This window comes from Gossypium hirsutum, chromosome A05, assembly GCF_007990345.1.
Source record: "Gossypium hirsutum isolate 1008001.06 chromosome A05, Gossypium_hirsutum_v2.1, whole genome shotgun sequence".
NCBI lineage: Eukaryota > Viridiplantae > Streptophyta > Magnoliopsida > Malvales > Malvaceae > Gossypium > Gossypium hirsutum.
Genome location: NC_053428.1, coordinates 106,231,210 through 106,246,183, shown reverse-complemented (window position 1 = coordinate 106,246,183; position 14,974 = coordinate 106,231,210). Strand labels below are relative to the sequence as shown.

The 14,974-nt window shown below is 32.5% G+C and overlaps 1 protein-coding gene across 2 annotated transcripts in view; it reads left to right on the top strand.

Annotated features, from left to right (window-relative positions):
• LOC107960918 (ABC transporter I family member 10) overlaps positions 1–14,974 on the top strand; it is a 54,568-nt gene that overhangs the window by 4,622 nt on the left and 34,972 nt on the right. The gene's annotated exons all lie outside the window — the stretch shown is intronic.

Below are 14,974 nucleotides of genomic sequence, written 5' to 3'. Positions count from 1 at the left end.
TTTATAATAATAAAATTATACTTTAACTTTATAAAAAAAATAAAAAATTGAATTAATCTTTTAAAATTCCATTGCTTTTCAGAACTTATTAGGTTAAGAAGAAATATGTGAAACTCACTGAATAATAAGAAGCCTTTGTTTTACCTAAGCAACGAAGGCTTCGATGCTAGTAAAGTAAGAAGGTGGTTTTATAGAAAAACCTGCCCAACGTGGAACATGGAAGAGTGTCAATTCCACTTTATTTATTTTTTTCTGTTGAAAATCAGTGCGAACCCCAATTATTCTGGATTCCAAGATGGTCAAGGCCGAAAAGTTTTGTTAAAGGTCACTTCGTTCTTTTTTTCCAAGTTATTTCTCTCTTTTTCCAAATTGCTTCTTCTTTTCTTTTGTCTAACACTCACTTCTTCTTTTTTTCTACAAATAATTATTATTATCTAATCAATTTATTGCAGCATTAGCTCTGCCTATTCATTTCGCTTTTGTTGAAATAAATAGTCAAAGTCTGTGAACCAAATGATACCATGGAAATGGAAAATGAATGGTATATTGGGATCATTTTAATGGGTGGGATTCCACCTTTGAGGACAGTTTCACAATATCTCATAGTCGAGCTTCTCTGACTGAAAACAAGAACAGGAACTCGACCATGGTTGCTATAAATGCTTCTAATTAAAACAAAAAATGGGAAGCAATTTGGTAAGTTTTGTTACTTGAGACTATCAATAGCAATAACATGATCTGAGCTGAAGTTTGCTGAGCTCATTAGGAACAAGCAAGGCATCAATGGTTATGGAAGAAGAACTGTGTATGGTTTTGACCATTCTTACGTACTCTACAAGTGTTTGAATTCTCATCGTAGGAGCTTGTTTTTGCACCCAAGGATGCAGAAATCAATAGAAAACTTGCCTTTTAGTTTTTGAATTAAAAATTCAAACAAATAAGCTTTATATATTACTTGGGTTCATCGAGTGTGAAGTGAAGGATCTTGTTAAGATGTGGGATACCATTACCAATCATCCAACCTGTAAAATGGTCGGCTATGCACTCATGCTTATTAAGAAAATAATCAAAAATTTAATAATAAAAAAGAGTAAACAACATTAAGGAGCACGACAAATTAAAACCAAAAACACCCAAATCATTTTTAAAGCCAAAGAAATCAATTAAGTTGACTCCATTTTTGCATCATAGAACGAAGCACAAAGTCTTACATAAAACCCAGTTACGAACCACCAAAAGCAAATATATATATATAGTAGCAGCATAAGCACCCAACTATATTTCAAAGACCATCAAACTCCTCGGACCGGAGCTACCGTCCCACCCGCCCGAGTGATCTGCAGATAAATACATTGAAATTTTTTTTTTTAATAAAATAAATTTTATTTGATTAAATTGTAATAAATATTATATGCTTTATAAAAAAGCTAGAAAGGGAAGAGAAACTATCCATACATATCAAGTCATCTGGTCAAGTGGTAGATTAACGTCGGCCACCACAGGTATAGTATCAAGATGATTTGGAGCGACAGTGGCCGCAGGGATAGTAGCAAGATGATTTGGAGCCACAGTGGCACGGTTTCTTCGTTTGATGTAATCAAGCACGAGCTTGAATAGAAAAAGAAGAGAGAAGCTGGCAAGCTGGATCAATGCCATGATTTTGGTGTCACCCTCCATGTTAATGTTGCTGGAGAAACCCAACGAAAATCTTGATGATGAAGAATTCTTAAAAAATGCCATTGCTTTTCGGTGCTTATCAGGTTAAGAAGAAATATGTGAAACTCACTAAATACTAAGGAGCAGAACTCTGCAACGAAGGCTTTGATATTTACTGGTAAACTAAGAAGGAAGTTTTATAGGCAAATTTGTGAAAAGGGCAGATCTTGGCTTTTAGGTTTATGAGTACTCCATTTCCTTTTGCTTTTCTCATTCTTATGCTTTTAGGTTTACGAGTACTCCATTTGCTTTTTTGCTTTTCTCATCAGGTTTACGAGTACTCCATTTCCTTTTTTGCTTTTCTCATCTCGTTTTTTCTTTGCCAATGGGACCCGCCTTGAGTATACCACCACCGAATCTAGTAACAAGGGAGTTGCTAAGATGGAGAGAGAGAATAGATTTTGTTTTTATTATGTAAAAGTTTACAAAAACAAGGGAGTTGCTAGGGCTCGTGGTGATTGCAATCTACTACTCTCTTGTCTATCAAGGCAAACTAGACTAAGCAAAATTAAGTTAAGATTTAATTTAATTAACTATTTTCCAAGTTTTCGTTTTTTAACAATTAAAGGTTAAAATTTAAAAGTTAAAAGCAATTTATATATAGGGTAAGGGTTCCTTCTTAATCTCTCAACCTCATTTTTACTTTTTACCCATATTTTACAGCATATAAAATATTTTGTGCACAAGTTGAGCAAAGAGCAAATATTTGTGTTCTACAAATAATTCATTATTATCTAATCAATAAGAATTTGGAATCAATAGTCCCAGTCTGTGCACCCCAGTGAGGAGACAACAAGATTAGAAAATAATGATTACCTAGTTTTGTTCTTAGAGTCTCCTCTCCCATAATCTCATCCCCCCCCCCCCCAAAAAAAAAAAGAAGAAAAGAAAAAGAAAAAGCAAGGTGAACTCTCCTCTTTCATTCCCAACCCAAAAAAGAAGAAGAAAAAAAGCCAACTTCTTTTAAGCAACAAGTTGTTTAGAAAATAAGGATAAATATTATGTGTATGGGAATTCACATGCAAGCAACTTCTTGGCAGTTGCTTGATATAGTTTTGTACTTAAATCCTCCTCCTTTCATCCCCCCAACCCCCCCCCCCCAAAAAAAAAAGATAAAAAAGAAAGCAAGGTATCAAAGTCTATGGTTTTGACCCATTCTCACTTACTCCACAAGTGTTTGAATTCTCATGTTTTTGCACTCAAGGATGGAAATGGAAAATGATTGGTATATTGGGATCATTTTAATATAGTTTTCTCTTCCTTTTTTTTTCAATAAATTGTTGAGGCCCGATCACAAAATATATTAACAACAGTTTTCTATTAATAATATAAATAAAAATTAGTTTTAAAAAATATTTTACTTTTCCTAACAGCTCTAAACTTTTTTATTACAAGCTTTAAAAAACATATTTTTAAAATAATTCTATGATTTTATTTATGTAAGAAACGCTCCATATTTATTTGAGAAAATAGTTTAAGTAAAAATACATTAATAAATTTTTATGCTTAGCATCTTAAAAACATTAATTAAAATATTAGAAAATTCATGTTTAGAAAATAATGTATTATTTGTAAAATTTTGTGACCCACATTTTTATATGTAACCAACTAAATTGTTTAGAAAGTAAATAAAATTCAATTATATGATGTATGTAAGGAGTTATTTCTTATAATATTATTAAATATTTTGTTTCGATTAAAATATTGATGTGAAATTTTAATATGTTAAAATTTTCTATTAAATTCATATTTATTATAATATTAATTTTTTTTGTTATATCATTGTTAAGTGGGTATTTTTTTAGGCTTAATATATTTTTGAGTTTTGACACTTTTTCTAATGTGGTGCATGTGTTATTTGCTGGTCCAATCTAGTAATTGTATTTAGACTTATTCATGGGTTGGGCTATCGGTCCAAGCTCGAAGGCCAACATGAAATTTGGGAGGGTTTGGACAAAAATATTAGGCTCGAAAAATGGTCTGGGAAAAAAATAAGCCCATTTAAAATATGGATCAGGCTTATGCTTGAACATCTAAGACCCAAGCCCGACCCAATTTTAAGTTTATAATACTTTATATTATGTTATTTTTATATATTATGTTATTTAGAGCACATTAAAAAAATAAATCTACACTAAATATATAAAATATAGGTATAATTATATAATTTAACCTAATTTTAGTTTGAAATAATGATTTAACTTGTCACATTTTTTTACCATAACACTATTAACGACAATTAATGGCTCAGAGACTAAAATGTTAAAACACGATAACGTAAGTAACTAAAATATTTCATATATAAGTGACTAAAATATAACATGAGGTAAACAAAAGTGACTATTTTGGTAGTTTACATTTTTTTCCAGTTTTATAATTAAATTTTAATTATATTTAAAAAAATTAACCTATTAAAATAAATGGTCAAATGGCTTTTTAAAGCATTTTGACGGTTTAAGTACCCAATTGAGTGCAAAAAGACAAAAAAAATGCTAGCGCTCAATTGCTTTTTTTGAAAAAGTTTAAAGGCCTTTTTGATACATTTTGAAAGTTCAATTACCTAATTGAGTAAAAAAAAGAAACTTAAATGGTTTTTAAAAAAAAAATTGAAAGCTTTTTACATCCTTAAGTCTAAAATTAATTAAATATGATATAATAATATAAATTGTTAAATAAATTGTATTTATATGTAAGTTAATTTAAATTTTTTTTGAAGAAATAATTTTGAAGGTTAACAATTATTAACATAAATATTTTAATTATATAAAATCATATCAAATTCTAATATATTATATACTTGGGTTCATTGAGTGTGAAAGATCTTGTTAGGATGTGGGATACCATTGCCAAGTGCCAACCATCCAACCTGTAAAATGGCTAGCCATACACTCATGCTTACTACTTAATCAGCTTCTTCTCAAATTGGATGTTACTAATCTCCTAACACTAAGCACCCAAATTTCAAAGGAAAAAGAAGCTTCAAATAGATTCACACACGTCACTTGCTCCACTTCACTGTTTTCACTTAATTACATCAATAATCAATAATTTATTAAAATAAAATACCATTTTTATTGCATCATAAAACGAAGCACGAAGTCTTAAATAAAAAAAAAAATCCCAATCGCACCAAAAGCACCCAACTTTATTCCCTTCAACGCCATAGAGCTCCTCTAACCACAGCTACTGTCCAACCGCCCGACGTGGAGTGATCTGCGGATATTGAAAAATAATAAATTTTATAAAAAAATGAATTAATATTATTAAACAGTAACAACTCATTGAAATTTCATTTAGAGCCCATGATTTTTTGAATGGATGAATATTGAGGCAGATTGAAGGGCTCTCATCAACCCAAACCAAGCATGAAAAATAAAATCTACACAAATCACAGTGTGTGCTAGTTTCTGTTCGTAATTTTAATTGAATGATGATGGGGATGCAGCTACGGCGTGCTTTGGGGAAGATCAAACCCAGTTCCCATCAAGCAATCTTTTTGCAGCGGCGGGTGATGGGATATGGGACAATGAAGCATCATGTGGAAGGCAATACCTGGTGAGATGCATAAGCTAGAAAGGGAAGAGAAATGAACGTTTTACCATCAAACTTATTCATTAATCTCGGGAAGTTCTACATCAACTTCGGCCTCCCCAGAGATAGTAGCAAGACGATTTGAAGCGACAGTGGCACGGTTTCTTCGTCTGATGCAAACAAACACGAGGTTGAGCAGAAAAATGACAGCGATGCAGGTAAGCTAGATCAATGCCATGATTTTTGTGTCCCCCTCCATGTTAATGTCCCCGGAGAAACTCAACGAAAATCTTGATGATGAAGATTTCACAGAAAATCCAATCGTTTTTTAGGTTAAGAAGAAATATGTGAAGCACACAAGACGACAAGGATGGTTTTTTTATGTGATCGACCAAGACGTGGTGTTAACATTAATGGGAGACAACATTAATGGCAAACAATACAAAGTGGTGCAAGTTTAGCACCCTAAAGTTGACTTTGAAAAAGTGGCATGGGATAATTTTTTTTGGTCCTTGAGATAATGAGCTATTTATTGTTTGGTCCTTAAACCTCAACTATAAATAGGCCTTCTCATTTCTCATTTCAATTCATCCCAACCAATCTTTCTCTCTTAGTTTTCTCTCTTCTCCCATTTGAGAATTCTTAAGGAATTCTATTTGTTTGTAATACTTTGGAGATAGTAAAGTTATCATCTGGTGTTAGTGCCCGAGGACGTAGGTATAATTTACCGAACCTCGTTAAATCTCTTGTGTTCTTTCTTGTCCTATTTTTCTTTCAATATTTGAGGGTATAATAGTAGTATTTAATTGTGCTATTAAATTACTATAGAAGGGATATTCTGTCTAAGGAAAGACTTGGTATTTAAGAGATCCATGTGATCCACTTCTCTTCCCTGGGAATTGAACTTTGTGTGATTTTTTAGTACAATAATTTACACGCTTCCGACTCTATTGGAACAACAAGTGGTATCAGAGCCGAAGGTTAATCGTAGTATGCTCTGTGGTTGCAGTTTGAACTGATCTTCCACATCAGAAAAGATTTCCTTAGGTATATTGAAAGATTATGGAGAAAACGGTCGGTGTAGGAGCTTCAACATCGTCCATGTGGACAAGACCGACAATTGTAAATGCAAGATTGGCCGTGGAGATCTTTGATGGCACGGGCCATTTTGGTATGTGGCAAAGTGAGGTTCTAGATGCCCTTTTTCAGCAGGGTCTAGACATTGCCATTGATGAAAAGAAACCAGATGATGTACAGGAGAAAGATTGGAAGGCGATCAATCGGTTGGCATGTGGCACAATTCGATCATGCCTTTCTCGAGAGCAGAGGTATGCTTTTTCAAAGGAGACTTCTGCAAATAAGTTGTGGGTGGCACTTGAAGAAAATTTTTTGAAGAAAAACAGTCAAAATAAGCTCCACTTGAAGAAAAGACTGTTTCGCTTCACATACGTCCCAAGTACCACAATGAATGATCACATCACCAAATTTAATCAGTTAGTCATTGATTTGCTGAATATGGATGAGACATTCAAAGATGAAGATTTGGCTTTGATGCTGTTGGGGTCACTTCCTGAGGAGTTTGAGTTCCTAGAAACTACTCTACTTCATGGCAGGAGTGATATATCTCTGAGTGAAGTCTGTGCGGCCTTATACAGTTATGAACAGAGAAAGAAGGACAAACAGAAAAACTCAATCAGAGATACAGAAGCTTTAGTAGTCCGAGGTCGTTCATACACTCGGAAGAAAACTCAAAAGGGGAGATCAAAGTCAAAGTCCAGACTCGGGAAAGATGAATGTGCTTTTTGTCATGAGAAAGGCCACTGGAAGAAAAATTGTCCAAAGCTGAAGAATAAAGGAAAAGCTGCTGTAGATGCTTGTGTTGCTAAGCATGATATTAGTGACTCTGAACTATCACTGGTTGCATCATCATCGTTGTTCCATTCAGATGAGTGGATATTGGATTCGGGTTGTACCTATCATATGTCCCCTAACCGGGAGTGGTTCTCTGATTTAGTAGAACTAAATGGAGGAGTTGTTTATATGGGCAATGACAATGCCTGTAAAACTGTTGGGATAGGTTCAATCCAATTAAAGAATAAAGATGGATCAACCAGAGTTCTGACTGATGTTCGGTACGTGCCCAGTTTGAAGAAAAATCTCATCTCATTGGGAGCCTTGGAATCCAATGGTTCAGTTGCTACTATGAGAGATGGGGTTTTGAAAGTGACATCTGGCGCACTTGTGATATTGAAGGGCATCAGGAAAAATAACTTGTATTACTACCAAGGTAGTACAGTTATTGGAGCAGTCGCTGCAGCTTTCGGTAACAAAGACTTGGACTCAATGTAGTTGTGGCATATGAAGTTGGGACATGCCAGCGAAAAATCCTTGCAAATTCTGGCAAAGCAAGGATTGTTGAAAGGTGCAAAGGCTTGCAAATTAAAATTTTGCGAGCATTGTGTTCTGGGAAAGCAAAAGAGAGTGAAATTCGGTACTGCTATCCATAATACAAAAGGTATTTTGGAATATGTTCACTCAGATGTGTGGGGGCCTTCCAAGACACCTTCATTGGGAGGAAAACACTACTTTGTTACTTTTGTTGATGACTTTTCCAGAAGAGTTTGGGTGTATACCATGAAAACTAAAGATGAAGTGCTTGGAGTTTTTCTTAAATGGAAAACTATGATCGAAAACCAGACTGGCAAGAAAATCAAGCGGCTTAGGACGGACAATGGAGGGGAATATAAAAGTGATCCGTTCTTCGATGTGTGCCAAGAGTATGGTATTGTTCGACACTTCACAGTTAGGGATACACCACAACAGAATGGAGTGGCAGAGCGTATGAATCGAACATTGCTGGAGAAAGTTCGATGTATGTTGTCCAATGCTGGGTTGGGCAAGCAATTTTGGGCTGAGGCTGTGACATACGCTGGCCATCTTGTTAATCGTTTGCCATCATCTGCATTAGAAAGAAAAACTCCTATGGAGGTATGGTCTGGAAAACCGGCTACAGATTATGATTCCTTACATGTGTTTGGAACCACTGCATATTACCATGTGAAAGAGTCAAAGTTAGATCCGAGGGCAAAGAAAGCTCTCTTTATGGGAATCACTTCTGGAGTGAAGGGATTTCGTCTTTGGTGCTTAAGCACAAAGAAAATGATCTGTAGCAGAGATGTTACCTTTGATGAATCTGCCACATTGAAAAATGTAGCAGATAAAGATATTCAGACGAGCAATACTCCACAGCAGGTGGAGTGTACTCCAAAACAGGTGGAGTTTGAGCAGATGGGGATTTGCCCAGTTAATAAGTCTAATTCTCCAGCCACAATGGAGGAATTAGAGGTTGAAGAGGTTCTGACCCAAGAACCACTAAGTACACCAGAACCAGTTGCAGTTACAAGGCCACGGAGAGAAATTCGTAAACCTGCTCGATTTACTGATATGGTGGCCTACGCCCTTCCCGTTGTTGATGATATTCCTATCACTTATCAAGAAGCAATGCAAAGCTTAGAAAGTGATAAATGGAAAAGCGCCATGGATGAAGAAATGCAGTCTCTCCGGAAGAACAATACTTGGGAGTTGGCGCAATTACCGAAAGGTAAAAGGGCAATCGGATGCAAGTGGGTATTCGCAAAGAAAGATGGATCTCCTAGCAAGAAGGATATTCGCTACAAGGCAAGATTGGTAGCTAAAGGCTACGCTCAGAAGGAGGGAATTGACTACAATGATGTATTTTCCCCTGTTGTGAAGCATTCCTCCATTAGAATTTTGTTGGCCTTGGTAGCACAGTTAAATTTGGAGCTAGCTCAACTTGATGTTAAGACGGCTTTCTTGCATGGTGAGTTAGAAGAGGAGATCTATATGACTCAGCCAGAAGAATACACAGATACTGGTGGTAGAAATTGGGTTTGTAAGCTTAACAAATCGCTATATGGATTGAAGCAATCCCCGAGGCAGTGGTACAAGCGATTTGATAGCTTTATGAGAAGGCAGAAGTACACAAGAAGCAAATATGACAATTGTGTATATTTGCAGAAGCTGCATGACGGATCTTTCATTTATCTACTCTTGTATGTTGATGATATGTTAATCGCTTCGAAGAGCCAAAATGATATAGATAAGCTGAAGGCTCAGTTGAATCAAGAGTTCGAGATGAAAGATCTAGGTGAGGCCAAGAAGATTCTCGGCATGGAGATAAGTAGAGATAGACCGAGAGGCAAGCTCTGTTTAAATCAGAAGCAATATCTGAAAAAGGTATTACAATGTTTTGGTGTAAATGAAAACACAAAACATGTAAGTACCCCACTTGCTTCTCATTTGAAACTTAGTGCTCAATTATCTCCGAAGACTGAAGATGAAAGAGAATATATGGCGAAAGTCCCATATGCTAATGCAGTTGGGAGTTTGATGTATGCGATGGTGTGTACGAGGCCTGACATTTCACAAGCTGTTGGAGTTGTGAGCAGGTATATGCATGATCCTGGAAAAGGACATTGGCAAGCTGTGAAATGGATTCTACGGTATCTTCGAAAAACCGTAGATGTTGGTTTAATTTTTGAACAGGATGAAGCACTTGGTCAGTTTGTAGTTGGATATGTTAATTCCGACTTTGATGGTGATTTAGATAAACGTCGTTCAACTACGGGGTATCTGTTTACTCTTGCGAAAGCCCCAGTGAGTTGGAAGTCTACCTTACAGTCTACAGTAGCTGTGTCTACTACAGAGGCAGAATATATGGCAGTTACAGAAGTTGTTAAGGAGGCTATTTGGCTTAATGGATTGTTGAAAGACTTAGGAGTTGTTCAAAGTCACATAAGTTTATATTGTGACAGTCAGAGCACTATTCATTTAGCGAAAAATCAAGTCTATCATTCAAGAACCAAGCATATCGACGTAAGATATCACTTTGTGCGGGAAGTCTTTGAAAAAGGAAAAATTCTACTTCAGAAGATTCCGACAGCAGATAATCCCGCAGATATGATGACCAAGGTGGTAACAACAATCAAGTTTAATCATTGTTTGAACTTGATTAACATCCTGAGAATTTGAGCACCTTCAGGAGTATGGCGCTCGAGAGTGCATTTGTAGGCACTACAAAAGATAGCTTTATCGAATTTGGGGAGTTGAAGGAAGTGTGTGAAGATGTGAAGATGTGATTATCCTAATCAAATCTTCAAGGTGGAGATTGTTAACATTAATGGGAGACAACATTAATGGCAAACAATACAAAGTGGTGCAAGTTTAGCACCCTAAAGTTGACTTTGAAAAAGTGGCATGGGATAATTTTTTTTGGTCCTTGAGATAATGGGCTATTTATTGTTTGGTCCTTAAACCTCAACTATAAATAGGCCTTCTCATTTCTCATTTCAATTTATCCCAACCAATCTTTCTCTCTTAGTTTTCTCTCTTCTCCCATTTGAGAATTCTTAAGGAATTCTATTTGTTTGTAATACTTTGGAGATAGTAAAGTTATCATCTGGTGTTAGTGCCTGAGGACGTAGGTATAATTTACCGAACCTCGTTAAATCTCTTGTGTTCTTTCTTGTCCTATTTTTCTTTCAATATTTGAGGGTATAATAGTAGTATTTAATTGTGCTATTAAATTACTATAGAAGGGATATTCTGTCTAAGGAAAGACTTGGTATTTAAGAGATCCATGTGATCCACCTCTCTTCCCTGGGAATTGAACTTTGTGTGATTTTTTAGTACAATAATTTACACGCTTCCGACTCTATTGGAACAACACGTGGATGGTAGTAAACTAACAAAGCTGGTTTTGTATAGGCAAGCTAATGCACAGAGAAAGACATGGATGTTGATTTTGTTCAGAGACTGCAGCTTTCTTGTATAAATAAAGTTATTATAAAATATCTTTAAAAACCATTTTTTGGTATTTATTTTTATTTAAAACATTTTAATTTTTTCCTGACAGTTCTAAGCTTTCTATTACGAGCTTTAAAAAACATATTTTTAAAATTTTTATTTATGTAAAAAAACGTTCGATATTGATTTGAGAAAATAGTTTTTTAAGTATAATTCAAATTAAGTAGATATACATTAATAAAATTTGATTTAAAAATTTTTATGCTTACCATCTTAAAAACATTAATTAAAATATTAGAAAAATAATCGATTATTTGTAAAATTTTTGGAGTCACATTTTTATAAGTAATCAAATAATTATTTAGAAAATACAAAAAAAGAAAAACTGTTTTATGATGTGTGTATATAAATTTTTTTTATAATACCATTAGTTAGTCTAAATATTTTATTATAATTAAAATATTGATGTGAATTTTTAACACCGTTAAAATTTTCTATTAAATTCATATCCATTACAATATCTTTTTTTTTTGTTTACATCAGTGAGTTTTTTTTAGGCTTAATATATTATATAGTATCCGAATTTGACACTTTTTCTAATGTGGTGTATGTCTAATACTTGTATTTGACAAAAGTTATAAATTTTATTACCCAAAAGTAACAATGTTAACTTTTTAATGTCTAATTTAGGTTTAGTGTTAATTTGATACAATTTAATTGCTAATATTGATTTGATTTTAAATAATAAAATGTTTTAATATATTGTTTATATAATTTGATATACTAAATTTGCTTTAATATATTTTAAGTTAACATATATAAAATTAATTAAATATGATATAATAATATAAATTGTTAAATAAATGTTATTTATATGTAGCTTAATTTTAAAGGGTTTTTTTTAAGAAATAATTTTAAAGGTTAACAATTATTAACATCAATATATTAATTATATAAAGAGATAATAGTTATAAATTTACTATACAATTTTATAAATTTCCATGCATGTATTTTTGTTTTTATATATTTTTTAATTTATATACTCTCACATGATTAATTATAAAATATATTAATTTAATTAATCAATATAAATTATTAAATTAAAATATTTAATTATAAAATTTAATGGTGCTCCCAAGCATGTAAAAGTATACAAAGAAAAACATGAACTTCTAGGATAGGTGTGGAGGTAGGGCATTAAAGTATCTTTTTCCTCATGCATATGCGTACGTAAATGACAAGCTTTGTCATGTAAATCATTTGTGGAGCTAGAAATGGCCTTTTGCTTACATGAACAGATGAACCTGAAAACAATAGTCTGTGGACCCCAACTAGGAAACGACAGGCTTAGAAGATAATGATCTTCCACTTTTAAACCCACATATGTGTCTTCTCATAACCTCTGACGCCCACCTAAAATGGCCAAAAAAGAGCAACACAAACTCTCTTCAGCCATTCTCAACCCAAAAAAGAAGAAAAAAGCCAACTTCTTTTAAGCTTAATATATTTCCGAGTTTTGATACTTATATAAGATGGTGTATGTGTTATTTATTGGTTCAATTTAGTAATTATATTTAGATCTATTTATGGATTGAATTATTCGTTCAGATTTGAAAATTCACTTGAAATTTGGAAAGGTTTGGATAAAAAAATAGGCCTATTTATAATATAGATCAGGCTCATGCTTGAACATCCAATGCCTAAACTAGACCCGACCAATTTTTAAGTTTATAATACTTTATATTATGTTATTTTTTTATATATTATGTAATTTAGAACATATTAAAAAAATAAACCTACGCTAAATATATAAAATATAAGGATCAATTATATAATTTGACTAAAAATTTTCGTTTAAAATAATAATTTAACTTGTCACTTTTTCTTACCATTACATCGTTAACAATAATTAATGGCTCATTAACAAAAATGTTACAACATGGTAATGTAAGTGACCAAAACTTAATATTTTATACATAAGTGATTAAAATATAATTTAAGGTAAACCAAAGTGGCTATTTTAGTAGTTTTTATTTTTTTTCCAATTTTATAATTAAATTTTAATTATATTTTAAAAAATTAACCTAGCTATCAAAAAAACTTTTTAATGTATTTTGACAATTTAAACACCTAATTAAGTAAAAAAAAAAAGGTGGGGAGAAAGGGTATTTAAACACAGACTATCGTCCCTCATTCTCAAACAAAAAAGAAGAAAAAAGCCAACTTCTTTTAAGCTTAATATATTTTCGAGTTTTGACACTTTTTTTTAATATAGTGTATGTGTTATTTGTTATTTCAATTTAGTAATTGTATTTAGACTTGAAGACTTGCCTGAAATTTGAGAGGATTTGGATAAAAAAAACTAAACTCATTTAAAATATAGATCGAGTTCATACTTGAACATTCAAGGTCCAAGCCCGACCCATTTTAAGTTTATAATACTTTATATTATGCTATTTTTTATATATTATATAATTTAGAACACATTAACAAAAATAAACCTACACTAAATATATAAAATATATGGATCAATTATATAATTTAATCTAAACTTTTCGTTTGAAATTATGATTTAACTTGTCGCTTTTTCTTACCATTATACCGTCAACAAAAATTAATGGCTCATTAACTAAAATGTTACAACATTATAACGTAAATGACTAAAACGTAATATTTTATATATAAGTGACTAAAGTATAACTTAAGGTAAACAAAATTGACTATTTTAATTATATTTAAAAAAGTTAACCTGTTAAAATCAACGTCAAAGGGTTTTTTAATACATTTTGACAGTTTAAGTACCCAATTGAGTGCAAAAAATAAAAAAAAAATGTCGGACTTAACTTCTTTTTTTGAAAAACTTTTAGGGCCTTTTTGATATATTTTAAAAGTTCAAGTACCCAATTGATGAAAGAAATATTAATTTGGATTTAGCTTGTCATTTTTCTTCATTTTATATGGTAATATATTATTTTAATTGCTAAAATTTAAATTTAATCTTTTAATTTGCCTCAAAATCCCCCACGCTAATAATGAGTGCAATCCAATAAATTTCATGGGCTATTGGAACCTTCAAGGTTATAAAATTTTCATGAGGTAAATCCAAGAGGCAAACAATTGAGGCAAATCTAGCTCTCAGACGGGCTAGGACACGAGTCAAGGTTATCAACGCGATTTCGTAACGAGTTGGTTAATCGAAAGAATTTCCGTAGAAACAGAACTTTCGTTTATATATCCCATTTTGATTCTGCCGATTAAATAAAATCAAATACAATCAAAAGTGAAATCAGATTTTGATCTAACGAAAAATTTGAAAATTGAAAACGGAAATAGAATAGGATGAAAAAGATAGAAAATCAATAAAAGAAGGTGGGTAGAAAAACTTATTAGACACCGGGATCGATGGTATCTAATAAGTTCTACCTACTATTGGATTTGAACCAATGACTCCCGCCGTATGAAAGCAATACTCTAACCACTGAGTTAAGTAGGTCATTTATTATCATAAGGAATCATAAAGAGAAAGAAAAGGGACCTATTACATCGATGGATTATAAATCCAATATTACTTCTAAGCAATACCAATCAAACCGACAATTTTAAATGGTCAAATTACATTTAGGCCCTAAAAATAATAAAAATTTCATTTAACTTTTTAAAAATTATAAATATATAGACTATTAAAATGATGAAATTATATTTTTATTATCGTAAAAATATACAATTTAATTTCAACCCTTAAAAAGAATTTTTCTGACTCCCCGTTGGTAAATCTATCTTTTTAAAGGTACACCCTCAAAATTTATGTTTTACCCTATATCAGTATCAGCACCGATAATCTAAAAGAGAATGCTACTTGCTTCAACTGGCGCGGATAATCGTTCAACTTCAATTTCCATAT